Consider the following 14,705-nt stretch of genomic DNA (forward strand, 5'->3'; position numbering starts at 1 on the left):
GGGGCATTCCTCCTGTCAACCCCCTAGCTTCTGGTGGCGTCAAGATACACTAATACCCACCCCCTGCAGTGAGGAGGAGATTGAATAGAGCCACGTTTACGCAGGCACATTGCTGCTCCATTCATTTTCAGTGGGACTTCTGGAGATGGCGGAGTACAAGAACTCGGCTATTTGCAGTAGCCCCATTGAAATAAATGAAACGGCAGCCGCACACGCTCAGCTGATGCTCCATTCAGTCTGACATCACTGTGGGTGGAAAAAGCATCCCTGCAGTGATGAGGAGTGTGGGAAATGGAACCATTATTCTGGGATCAGTGATGAGACCTCACTGATCAGTCTTTTATGACCTGTCCTTACGATCTTTAAGAAGATAAAAGTCCGTTTTTGGAATACCCCTTTAAAAGAGAAGCACTTGCATAGCATGGAGTGATAGCAGAGAGGGGGGCATTCCGGCAACATCTCCTCTACAGCCCAGTAACATAAAGGTATTTTGTTCCCCTGGCTTTACTAATCTTGCATGGTTGCTGATGCCTCATCTGCTCCCCAATACAACTCATCTTCATGGCCACTACCCCCCGGTAGCTTTTACCTGCATCACAGGCAATGTTCCCTGTAAGCCCTTGTAGTTACTGAGTGGTGCAGTTAAAGGACTGAGCTCCAAAGGAGTAATGTAAGGATCCCCAGTGGTCTTGAGCTGTGAAACAGGTTATTTAAGGATCCCTGGTGCTCTAGGGTAGTGAGAGTGTAAATTTCAGTATCTCAGTCATGTAAGGATCCTTGGTGGAAGGGTTAATACTACATACCTGGCGGCTCCAGTCTTCTCTTGACTGTAACTTTCTATTTCCTCCTTGCACTAGTTAACATAGAGTTGATTACAGGGAGATATGGAGTATCATGCAGCTGTAACGGTCCATTTAGACACAACGATTATCGCTCAAAACTCACTCAAAAGCCATCTTTTAAACGATAATTGTTTCGTCTAACTGCACTGACATTGTGCAGTTTTCGCTAAAGCCATGCTGAAAAACAACGATCAGCCTTATCAGGCATTCACAGCGGGATAGAGCTGATACTATTGTTTCAGCTGTATCCCGCTCCCTGATCACAGGCTGAATATGAAGAACAGAGCAGTCCAGCTCTGTTCTCCATACCCAGCACGGAGCGCTCGGCTGTATAACAGGCGGGCTCTCCGTGCAGAAAACATCTGGATACAGAAGACAAGCGGGGACACCCCGCTTGTCTTCTGCATCCTCCGCTCCGAGCGCTCGGCTGTATAACAGCCGGGCGCTCAGAGCGGGGAAACAGCTGTATGCAGAAGACAAGCGGGGACACCCCGCTTGTCTTCTGCATCCTCCGCTGGCAGTGCAAGGTGATTGCTCATCTTGAGCGATCATCTTGCACTGTAAATGACACGATTATCGCTTAAAAGTTGCTTGCGCGACCTCTTGTCAGCGATAATCATTGTGTCTAAATGGGCCTTTAGGCTGGATTCACAAGACCGTATACAAGTTGTACCCGTGAAGCTTGGGCACACCGCACATCGGCCCGCACAGACACATCTCTATGCAGTTTGTTCTCCCTGAACCCTGCATATTGCATGTCCTATTCTTGTTCGTGATTTTTTTTTTTTCCCTACATGGACTGATGGTTATGTGAATGGCCTTATGGGCTATCATACGGCTGTATGCTGTTGGTAGAGTACACAGATAGCATACAGTCAAGGCAGTGGGTCTTCACTTTAGGGCTCAAGCACATGGACGATTTTGTGCAGCAAAGTTACACGCGCAAAAAAATGGCAACTAATAGGACCAATTCACTCCAATGCGAATGAGCCTTTAAGGGCTCTTTCACATAAGCGTATATCGGCCACGGTTTTCTTGACCGGCCCATATACACTACGATCTGAGGAGTAAAAACTCGTGAACGGGCGCTTAAATCTAACGTTTGTATGCCCATTCAGACAGCATGGGCCCCGTCGCATATACGTCAAGGCCACCCTGCCGTTGCCCCTTCTTTTTCCCGCTCACCTCCTCTCTCCTTATCTCTGGCTGTTTGCAATGGGAGGGGGCGGAGCTAAGCTCCCACCCCTTGTCTGCAGTCAGCAATGGGAGGAGGCAGGACAACACTTAGCTCCACCCCCTACTATTACAATCAGCTGGAGAAGAGATGGGGGAGGGAGTGCACATCCGCCGGGCCGAAGAAAGAAGACACGGCCGCGACGGAGAGAAGATGAAGCCGCGACGAAGGGAAGATCCGGAGCGTGCGAGAGGTGAGTTAATTCTTATTTTCAGCGCTCATGTCCGCGGGGCAGGAGGGACCCTCTACGGATTCTACATGGAGAATCCGTAGCGGGCCTGATTTTCCCCGTGGACATGAGGCCTAAGTCTCCATAGTACAATAACCCAAACATTGGCAACAATGAAATGAGCATTCATGTTACTTAGTGATTTTCAACCCTGTTACTCTCCAACAGATCCCATTTTTGCCCAGTCTTTTTTTCTGACCATGAGGTCATGAACACTAGAGAAGCCTAAAGTTATTTGGAAGTTATTCCTAGATGATATGTAACTGTATGATTTCAGTGCTTTTGGAAGAAAGGCCATCTCTTGGAAGATTTACCACCAATTTTGGGGAAAACAAACAGATCTCTCTGTGGCTCACCAATTAATCAAATGATGTCCGTAAAAAGGACAGTTCCCCAATGTTTAAGGTTTATCACAACCATTTTTTGTGGTGACTTTTTTGTTTTTTCATTCCTGCGTTCCAAGAGCCATAACGTCTTTATTTTCCTACTAACATAGCTGTGTGAGGGCTTGTTCAATAGGACAAACTTGTAATACTCATAACTGCCGCTAGCAATACAATCTTGCATACCAACGGGATTTCCAGTTGTGAAGATTACAGAGGTTGTAGTTATCACAGAAGTACCACAGCCCCTTTACTCAGCTGATCAGTGGCAGTCTCAATCAGCAGACCCTTACCGATCTGACATTGATGGCTTATCCTGAGGATAGGCCACCAATTTTCACAGGCTGGATAACTCCTTTAACTTAATTTTACAAGTCAGTACAGTTACAGTGATACCAAATGTATATACTTTTCCTACTTTTACAGAATAAAAAATGTTAAATATAAATATAGATATGTTTAAAATATGGCTACAGAAAGAAAGATGCTTATTATTGATGTTGCTGTGTGAGGGCTGGAAAAAGAGAAGAAAGTTTGAACTTTTAATATCTGGGTGCTTTTTAAACTTTTCTTTAGCATATTTTTAGTCCCACTGGGAACCCTGGACATGTGATTACTTGAATAATGTACAGCAATACTTTCTGTACTGTGGTGTATTCTGCAGTCAGTTTTTTATTGCAGCTTGAATTTGAAGATATGTAACAAAAGTACTAAATTGGCAGACATTGGGGCCTGAACTAGGTGTCCGGTTGCTATGGTACTTTGGTACTCCGCAAATGCATTATGAGTGAGATGTGGGGTGACAGAGACTCTCCCTTTTTTTAACTGCTTAGGTGCCCTGGTCGCTATTGACCACAGCATCCATGGGGTTAAATGGCTGAGATGAGAGTCATCACAACTGGTACTTGCTTCTACACTCCCTTGCAATGTCATGTACATATAAATTGCATGTTGGGAAGAGGTTAAGTCTTGGAGAACCCCTTGAAGGCCTCATTCACATGGGCGACCAGTGATATTGCAGTTGTGTTCCTTGCGATATTACTGCGTTTTCTCACGGTTAAATTGCAATTTTGTAGCGCTTTTGCCAGGATTTGAAAATACAAGCCCTACCCCAAAAATAAACTTTAGCTACATTAACTCCTTCCCGCTCCTGGACGTACCTGGTACGTCATGGCAGCCTGGTACTTCCCGCAACATGACGTACCTGGTACGTCCTGGAGATAGCACGGGATCACATAAGATCCCGCGCTATCCCGCAGCGGGAGCCGGCTGTCAGTCACAGCCGGCGTCCCGCTGCAACAGCGGGGGGACATCGGAGATGCGCCCCCCGCTGTTAACCCCTTCCCTGCCGCGATCTAAGTAGATCGCGGCAGGGAAAGAGTTCACAGAGGGATCGCGATCCCTGTGTGTCTCCGGCCGGAACTCGCGATGTTATCGCGAGAGCCCGGCCTGTCACCATGGCAACAGGACGCCAGACACTGGCGTCCTGTATTGCCTGTGCCTATAATCGCTGTACAAGCGATAAGGCATGGCAGAGCAGTAGCTCTGCCATGCCTTATGACAGCGATCATAGGCACAGTGATGTAAGTCCCTCAGAGGGACTCAAATAGTATAAAAAAAAGAAAAGAAAAGTGTAAAAAAAAGAAAAATGTAAAAAAAAAAAATGTAAAAAACCCTTTTTATGCTTTTTCTAATATTAGCATAAAAAAAGGGAAAAAAAACTAAAACCCCACATATTGGATATTGACGCGTCCGTAACGACGTGTACAAAAAGTTGAACACGCTTTTTATTTTGTACGACAAAAAGCGTAAAAAAAAACGCTAAAAAACAGAGGCAAAATGCTAATTTTTAGCATTTTGCCTCACAAAAAATGCAATAAAAGTGATCAAAAAAGCCGTACATTTCCCAAAATGGTACCAATAAAAACTACAGCTCGTCTCGCAAAAAAAAAGTCCTTAAAGAGCTCCGTACATAGAAAAATAAAAAAGTTACAGGACTTTGAATGCAGCTATAGAGAAAAAAAAAAGATTTCCAAAAAAAGGGGGTTTTATTGCAAAAAAGTGTAAAAACCTAAAAAAAAATATTACAATTTTGGTATTGTTGTAGCCGTACCGACCCGCAGAAAAAATTTAGTGTGTCATTTATGCTGCATGATTAACGCCGTAAAAAAAAAAAAAAAAAAATCTATGGCAGAATTGATGCGTTTTCTCTCCCTGTTATCATTAAAAAAAAAAAAATAATTTTACGATATTGTCTATGTACCCAAAAGTGGCACCAATAAAAACTACAGATCGCCACGCAAAAAACAAGCCCTTATACGTCCGCGTCCACGGAAAAATAAAAAAGTTATGGCTTTTGAAAAATGGAGATGGAAAAATACCAAAAAATCGCTTGGTCCTCAACGCCAAAATAGGCCATGTCATTAAGGGGTTAAACACCCCCCACACACACACAAAATCACCTAACAGGCGCTGTCCACTCTGGCGAATATCTGTTTCTGAAGCTCCAGCACACTTGTCTGTTTTCAGCCAGCGCTTCCTGGTTTGGAAGCTCAAAATCCCCACCTCCAGGAAGCGCTGGCTCTGATTGGTTCTCGGGCACCATGGCTCAGCTAATCAGATTTTTGAAATCCCTGACCAGGAATTACTGGCTGAAGACTTCAAACAAGTGCCGGGGACCTGAAGAGGAAAAGTGCGACAGAGCGGACAGCACCCGTTAGGTTATGTATTTTTAATGTAGCTAGTCCCCCCAGGTCTTTTTCCATATCACTTTTCCCTAGCAGTACCCCATTTAGAGTATATTGGTGACATCCATTTTTGCTGCCCATGTGCATAACCTTACATTCTTAACATTGAGCTTCATTTGCTATTTTTCTGCCCAAGCCCCCAGCTTATCTAGGTCCGTTTATAGCCGTACAATGTCCTCCGTTGCATTGATTATATTGTATAATTTTGTGTCATGTGCAAATATTGATATTTTGCTGTGCAGCCCCTCTATCAGGTTGTTGATAAATATATTGAACAGAATGGGGCCTAATACTGAACCCTGTGGCACCCCACTAGCGACTGTGGCCCAATCAGAGTATGAGCCATTTATTACCACCCTCTGCTTTCTATCATTGAGCCAATTCTTTACCAAATCACACACGTTTTCACCCAATCCGAGCTGTCTCATTTTGTATATTAGCCTATTATGCGGCACAGTGTCAAATGCTTTAGAGAAGTCCAGATATACGAGATCAATTGACTCTCCCAGGTCCAGCCTAGAGCTTACTTCATCGTAGAAACAGATTTGTCTGACATGAGCAAGCTGTTACAATAGTAGACTCCAGCACTGAAAGTAAAATTAAAACTCCATGCTTTGTTACTGAACAGGTTTTAAAAACTTGTGGTACACAAACCATAAGTCAGAAATGCGTCAACTTGGTGTTTATGGTTTACGTACCATGAGTTTTTAAAACCTATTCACTAATAAAGTATTAACTTATAATTTTAACTTCAGTTCTGGAGTCTACTGTTGTCACAGCATATCCTTACCTGGGAATCAGCCTGGCATTCACTTCTTCTTGCATTTGAAGCGTGTCTCCTCCTATATAAATGGCGGTGAGCTGAGTTGTTTTTTTTGTTTATTTATACTTATTTTTTAATTAAACTGAAACAAAACGACTAGTGAGTTATCACTCGACATGCTGTTGGTAGCCCTGTTTACACAGAATGACTGTGGTTTGCAATCACTCATTTGAGCATTTATTCAGTCGATAGCCATCCTGTGAAATGCCACCTTACTTCATGTCTATGAGAGCAGCTTGACTGTCTCTGAACACCACTTGTCGAAAAATGCAGACATCACCAGGTTGTTTAGGTTTTTCCTTTAGGGAAGAACTGCAGGTAAACTGACCGACAGCAACTGTGATTCCAAAAAAAAAATCAAAAAGAATTTCATACTTTTCAATTGCTCTCAAAGCAAGGGATTTTTTTCTGGAATTCCATTATTATAGTGAATTCTTATACTAGTGTAAGGGGTTAATTTAGTTGCTAAGCTATCAAAATACGAATAAATAGTTTAAATACAAAATGTGCTTTGGGTAAGATAGATAAGGACCAGGTGGCCCGGAAAACTAACTCCTCTGAAAATGTTCAAGGTCTTTCTTATCTAGTTACAAGAACATCCTGTGGTAAAAACTAACAAGATGTCCTGTCTCTAAGTTTCTTTTTTTTTTCTTTACAATAGCTCATTAAGCAGGAATGTATTCTTGCAATTATATGCTGACCGCGAGATAAGCCCATCCTGCCTGGACAGTGGTCTATGGTCTATATAACCTGATGTATTTGCTTCAATAAACTAGAAGCCATATTGATCACACACTGTCTGTGTAGTCAGCGTATGTCTTCTCCGAGTACTCGATTGATTGCTTATACTAATTTGGACCCAGGCAACATTAGCATTTGGTCTCCCTTGAAAAGACCCCCTACAGTTACTTGGCGCCAGAACGTGGGGCGGAATTTATTCTTTACCTGCAGCCGATATCTGACGACGCCAACTGCCAACACCACGGGACCAGGATCATGGGACCCCAGACTCCAAAAATCACCGGTGAAAGGTAGGCCCTTGACTTGCCACTTTGATTCTGGGTTCCCCTGATTTTGGGCTCATCGTTGACAGAAGGTTAGTCGCTGCATGTATTTATAAGAATACTCCGTCATATTTTAACGTATGTGTTCATAAAACTGTAATAGACGGAAGAACTCATACCCTGTTGTTTTATGCCATGTTGCCTGAGGGAATTCTTGAAGTTTCTGTACTGATTGTTTGTATCACGTTGGCAATTATCTGTTTTTGTTGGCTTTGTTATAACATCACCAAAAGTTCCCTGAGAGGCGAAGTGTGGTCTCCCCTTAACCTCCAAAGTAATCTGTGTGATTACTGGTAGAGGCTGTAAAACTATTCCGGGACAAGGAAGACCGTGTGTCGTGTCCTCCTATAAAATACTGTGTGATATAGTGTCCTGTATACTTAGTGAAGAATAGTGAGCATATTAAAGGAGATGTCCCATGAAAGCAAGTGGGTCTATACACTTCTGTATGGCCATAATAATGCACTTTGTAATGTACATTGTGCATTAATTATGAGCCATACAGAAGTTATAAAAAGTTTTATACTTACCTGCTCCGTTGCTGGCGTCCTCGTCTCCATGGAGCCGACTAATTTTTGGCCTCCGATGGCCAAATTAGCCGCGCTTGCGCAGTCCGGGTCTTCTGCAGTCTTCTATGGGGCTCCGTGTAGCTCCGTGTAGCTCCGCCCCGTCACGTGCCGATTCCAGCCAATCAGGAGGCTGGAATCGGCAGTGGACCGCACAGAAGAGCTGCGGTCCACGGAGGAAGAGGCCATCTTCAGCGGTGAGTAGAGAAGTCACCGGAGCGCGGGGATTAAGGTAAGCGCTCCGGTGAGCTTTCTTTACCTCCCTGCATCGGGGTTGTCTCGCGCCGAACGGGGGGGGGGTTGAAAAAAAAAAAAACCCGTTTCGGCGCGGGACAACCCCTTTAAGATAGGGGCAGGATGGTCTAAAACCTATTTTACCCCTATGAGTGAGGGAAGGGGAGGATATCGGTAGGTAAGCCTATAAGATATCAGAGACGCCGGTTTAGCAAGGAGTATGCCTATATGGGAACAGCTAGAGAAATAGCAAAGGTCAGAGAAAGCAAGTTAGCCGTGGGGAAAGAATGTAGCGAATTGTTGAGAAAAGCAGGTGTTTTAGAATTTTGGGAATCTTCAACTAGCAAGCTTGGGAAAGATTCAGAGATAGTCAAAGGTTGGATAAAAGTATGTTAGACAGATGGATTGAGGCAAGTGTAGATATGGCAGTTATCAGAGAAAGGGAATCCTTTATAGTTTGTGTTCCTTTGGGACATAAAGCAAGTTCATGCAGAATCTGTGGACAATTATGTGACAAATAACCATTATTGTTTGTCTTGTATGTCTTGATGTTATGTAATCTAATCTTTGTTATACGTCTTATTCTTCTTTGTCCTTTTTTTTATGTGTTTAACTATTCCCCTGCCGTCTGTTTGATAGTCTGTGCAGAGAAATATACCTCTTATAATTACTAATGGTTAATGTTGTGTAAAGTCTGAATGTTATGGCTGCTTTCCAAAAATCTGTTTCATAGAGAGATAAAATTCAAAGTCATAGAAGAAAGACAGACGCTGATGAAATAAGAAACTTGTAATGAATTACGTGAATTATATGGTTTTAAAAATAGAAAATATATAGGGATTTTAAGGTATATTTTTGCTCTTTATGTAAATGTCAGTTCTGTGATTGGTTGGACGTGTGCATGATTGCTAAATGTGTGTTCCTTTTTTTGGGGGGAAAATATTACTGATAAAGTGGTGGTTGTGGAATCTGGTATACTTCTCTAGTGTCACAAACAGTTAAAGTTTGACTGATTCCAGGGGGAGGTGGGAGTGATTGAATGCATTTGTTTGCAAGATGAGGACAGTTGCATCATACGCGTTACATCCTGTGTGAACTCTTACTAACATTTGAATGAGACTTGACCGCATGAACAGATGAGAGTTAATGACCCGTGTTCAGACTGTAATAAATGTAAAATGTGTGATGTAGGTGCTGTGTGCTGATGAGGTGTTAGTCAGCCACCCACCGCATGTAGGCGCTGTGTGCTGATAATTTGGAAGCCTGCCACCAAGCCACAATTATACTGTCTCTGAGAGAATGTTCTGTAGGAGAAACGCGCAAACGGCCATACCTGTACTTACACCTGCTGCCAAACTCCGCACGTTTTTGGGCCTTGTTTCATACTGCCGACCATGGATCCACTCTGTTTCCTCTCTTATGCAACTAACTCTATGACTGTCTTTCAATCATTCTTTTTTTTTCTCTCTCACCCCTGAAGCTCATTTCTCACCCTTTTACACTTTATCGTTTATTCTTTTCTGTACTGAATTTTCTGGCCACGTGACGACAGTATTGACACAAAAGCACGGAGGACAACTACGGCCACTTGAATACTACTCCATGAGGCTGGATTCAGGGGCTCGAGGAGCTCCCTCATGTGTTTGTGCGGTGGCAGCAGTACAGGCAATGGTTGACAAATCTTCGGAGTTGGTATTGAACTACCCCTAGTGGTCCTCACCCCCCATGACACCCGGAGCATATACACGCAAGTGCAACCCAAGCACTTATTTCTGGCCCGTCAAATCCCGCTACAATGTGCTCTTGTCATTCTTTTCACTGTTGTTACTACCTTGAACCCGGCTATTCTTCTTCCGATTAAGTACCTTAGTTCAAAGGGGGGGAGGAGAAGGCATAGGTGATCTAGGTATTGCAAATCAGCCATTTTTAAAACTTTTTTTTTGCAACAAGGTTCTGATCTTTTTGAAATAGAATACTAGCCTGATTGTCTAGCAGTAATCGGTGCAAGGGGTTTCAGGAGTGCCAATTCAGCTGGCAGAAACTGAACCGCTTGAGGTAATGTTTAAAGGGCCACGATGCCTCACGCGCTTCCTTGTGCTGGAAGGTCCTGAAAGCATATTGGGAACTGACGTGATGGGACCCTTGAGATGTTGTATCAAACTTCACCCGTCCGGTGAGGCTCGTATACACCCCGGGTCTGAAAGTCACCCGACCTCCTGTCGGATGGCAGCAGACCAAGCGACACCTCTCCCTGTCCTCACTCTTACGCATGCAGAGGAACAAGCTCTTAGCCCCCTTGGTCCGTCAGTACCCCCTGGCACATGTCCAGGAAGATGCAATTGCAGACACTGTCTCTCCTTTATGTTAACTTAAGGCCCTTAAGGAATGTGTCTTCCCAGCCAATACCCCTTTTGTTCCCCGTTAAGAGAAAGAGTTTAAAGGGCCAGTCAGACTGTCAGTATTTGTTTGTATTTATTTTCAGAGGAAAGCAGTACTGTTGGACAGTGCTGCCATAAGGGGCACGGAATAGCCTAAAACCAGTTCACCAGATGCATGAAGCTGGTATTAGATGCCTGGCCAATTCCCAAGGGCACCGCCCTCTTGTAATATGTTGATGACTTACTTTTTTGTGTGCTCCTGACCCAAATAATTGCCTCAATGCATCACTAAGCCTTTTGTGTTTCCTCCATCAGAGTAGAATGGCTGCAAAGCTAGCAAAGACAAATTTCAGTTCTGCAAATCTCACGTAGTGTTCCTGGGCCACTGCCTAGGTCCAGGTACTAGACACCTGACGCCGGAACGCACGAAGGTGGTAAGTGACATGCAACTTCCCACCTCCCATGCTCAGTTGCGTACCTTTTTGGGACTGGACTCATACTGGCGGTCGTGGACACGCTCTGCCTCCATGACCATGCAGCCTCTGTATGACTGTTTGGGTTCACGGCCATTTGCCCTGACCCCGCAGAGAAAGTACAGATAACCAGTGCACCCGCACTGGAGCTGCCAGACTATGACAAACCCTTCCAAATGTACATCACTGAGATGGCGGGACACGCCACCGCTGTACTGACACAAATGCATGGTGACAAAAAGCGACCTGTAGCATACTACAGTGTCCATCTTGACGCGGTGGCTAGAGGGTCTCTATCATGCGTCCGAGCGGTTCTAGCAGTCCAGGCACTACTGGACAAAAGTTCTGACGTTGTCCTAGATCACACCATGGTGATCTACACCCCACATGACATACATGGTATCCTGACTCAGGTAAGCCGTAGACATCTGTCTCTTGCCAGACAGATACACTGGAACTCGCAGTGCATTCCTCCTCGAACATCTCAAGCCAAAGGTGCACCACCTTGAATCTAGCCACCTTACTTCCATTAGGTGATGTAGATTCAAAATGGGGGGGAGTAAGTACAGGGGATCAGTTGTTTTACAACTCCCTGACTGACGGACAGGAGGCATTTGACATCGGAAACCAGCATGACTGTGTGGCCCTCATGGCCCAGGAAACGGCTAGGTTTGCGCATGTCACAGACAAGCCCCTGCAGAACCCCCAGTTTGAGCTGTTTGTGGATGGATCTAGATACCTAAATGACGAGGGAAGGTTTGTAACAGGTTTTGCAGTGGTCACACAACAAGTTGTCCTAAAAGCAGAATGCCCCCGCATGTCTCAGCACAAGAAGCGAAACTGAAGGCCCTCACTGAGGCGTGTAGAGTGGCAAAAGGCAAGACGGCAAACATTTACACTGACTCCCGGTATGCATTTGGCATAGCTCATGATTACGGCCCAACATGGAAGGGCAGACAGTTTTTTTTTTACCTCAGCAGGACAGCCAATTAAGAATGGTGCAGCGGTGCAGAGTCTCACGGAGGCCCTACTTACTTCTACCTGACAAAGTGGAAAGCTCACACCAATTCCTACACAGAAGAAACAAGAGGCAATGCCATCACAGTCCACACAGCAAAAGCAGCGGCCCTCAAGCCGTGGAAGAAAAGAAGAATTTAACAATAACTTTGGACTTTGACAAAAACCTCGGACTTTGATATAAACTTGGACTTTGATATGCTAAAGACTTTACAGTTACAAGCCAGCAAGGAAGAAAAAGACAAATGGACTAAATATGGGAGCAGCAGAAATGGGACGGCGTATGGCGAACAGTCAACAGCACTTGCCTACCACGGTCCCTGTGCCCCATGATGGCCCAGCTGATGCACGGAAAGACACACCTATCAAAGCAGCAATGACGTCGACGCTTGAACGAGGACGGGTGGCTCCTGGGTTTTTGTAGCTGCTGCATTATCTGTCCAATTTTGCATGATCTTTGCCATAAAGCAACAGGGCAGAAGTAAATTTGCCACATAACATTTGCCTAGACCACTCTACCCATTTCAGGGATTGCAAATTGACTACATTCAGCTCCCATTTGTTGGGAAGTATGAATATGTGCTTGTTGTTGTTGATTTCTTTTCAGGTCGGAGACCTACCCTGTTACCAAAGTAAATAAGCAGGTAACCGCACAGAAGCTCATGAATGAGGTAATCCGCAGATACGGGGTACTAGAGACAATTGAGAGTGACAGAGGTACACATTTTACAGGTGAAGTGATGCGAGAGGTGATGTTAGCCCTTGGGGTGGAACAAGCGTTTCACACTCCATACCACCCGCAGAGTTTAGACAAAGTTAAAAGACTAAATGGTACGCTTAAGTTAAAAGAAGTGTTGTTTGGCTCTATGCCAAGATTGGGGCTGTATCATCCACAGACCCTACAGCAGGGCTATGACATAGTAACCGGACATGTAAAGCACCTGTGTGACCAACTAACAGTAACCCAGAATCTAGTCTTTTTCTCCCATTCCAGACCCAGACAACTTAAAGGGATCTCACTCCCTACAACCTGGAGACTGGGTGGTCGTAAAGAGGAGTGTCCGGAAATCCCTAGGGCCCAGATTCAAGGGGCCCTATCAAGTCCTGCTGACCACACCTACTTCGGTGAAAGTTGAAGGAACTGTTGCTTGTCTTGGGACTAATGGGACTTTTTCACGCCCTACTTTGCCCCCCCCCCATGAGAAGGAAAAATGAAGGACATTTTGTCTATTGATGGACTTTTGGACTCCTCACTAAGGACATTTTGTTTATTGATGGACTTTTCGGACTCCTCATTAAGGACATTTTGTTTATTGTTGGACTTTGGACTCCTCACTCCATGCTTCGCCCTTATGTGAGGGTGCAAAAGGACAATGCCCAGAACCACTTTGTTAGACACCACCAAATACTGGTAGATGGACTGAACACCTCAAAGGTGAAAGACTGTTGGACTTGTACACACACCTGGTGCCACTAGTTTTCCTTTCTTGGCTGTTCCTGTTCCATCGAAAGAACTGCTTGCACGTACAAATGAAAACTTAGAAACCAGACATAGCTGGTGGGGTACCACATTTAGTTCTTTGAACCCTTCCAATTGGTTCTCTGGTTTAGGAGGGTGATTCATGGGAATTTTTACAAAGTATGCTTCAAGTAGTGATGATTTTGCTCGTCATATATATATTGCTTTAAAGTTAATCATGTCTTGTACCACACGTTGTAGTAAAAATAAAAAAAGGCTTTTGCTAAACAATTAACCCAGATGGACTTTGGGACCACCACATGACTCTAGGGAATCTGGCAGGAGCCGGCACCACTCGGGTGGAGTACCTAGCATGATGGTGGACCCTATGATAAAAATGGGGGATATGTAAGGGGTTAATTTAGTTGCTAAGCTATCAAAATACAAATAAATAGTTTAAATACAAAATGTGCTTTGGGTAAGATAGATAAGGACCAGGTGGCCCGGAAAACTAACTCCTCTGAAAATGTTCAAGATCTTTCTTATCTAGTTACAAGAACATCCTGTGGTAAAAACTAACAAGATGTCCTGTCTCTAAGTTTCTTTTTTTTTTCTTTACAATAGCTCATTAAGCAGGAATGTATTCTTGCAATTATATGCTGACCGCGAGATAAGCCCATCCTGCCTGGACAGTGGTCTATGGTCTATATAACCTGATGTATTTGCTTCAATAAACTAGAAGCCATATTGATCACACACTGTCTGTGTAGTCAGCGTATGTCTTCTCCGAGTACTCGATTGATTGCTTATACAAATTTGGACCCAGGCAACATTAGCATTTGGTCTCCCTTGAAAAGACCCCCTACACTAGTAACATTGAGCTATGGTTCAAAACCTATACAGAATTTCAGATTTTCTGCCGTAGTCATGCATAATTAGTATAGAGTATAAAATCAATATACAACTTAAGGCCGCCTGCACACAGATGGGTTGGTTACGTCCCCGCATACCTGTCTCCTGTACTGTGGTTGCTCTGGCCGGCGAGCTGTCGGACATGTACAGTACAGATTTCAATTGCGGAAGGGCTGCGGGTTGGACGGCTTCCATTGACTTAAATGAAAACTGTCCAAGTGGAGCGCGCACAGAAATGTAGCATGCTGCACTTTTTCCTCTGAGAGCAGAAAATTGCAGTCGGTGTCCGCTCATGTGAGTGGACATGCAAATGCTCCTCTGGTTTGAATTGGTGCAGAATGCTG

The sequence above is a fragment of the Eleutherodactylus coqui genome, chromosome 5, assembly GCF_035609145.1.
Source record: "Eleutherodactylus coqui strain aEleCoq1 chromosome 5, aEleCoq1.hap1, whole genome shotgun sequence".
In the NCBI taxonomy this organism is placed as follows: domain Eukaryota; kingdom Metazoa; phylum Chordata; class Amphibia; order Anura; family Eleutherodactylidae; genus Eleutherodactylus; species Eleutherodactylus coqui.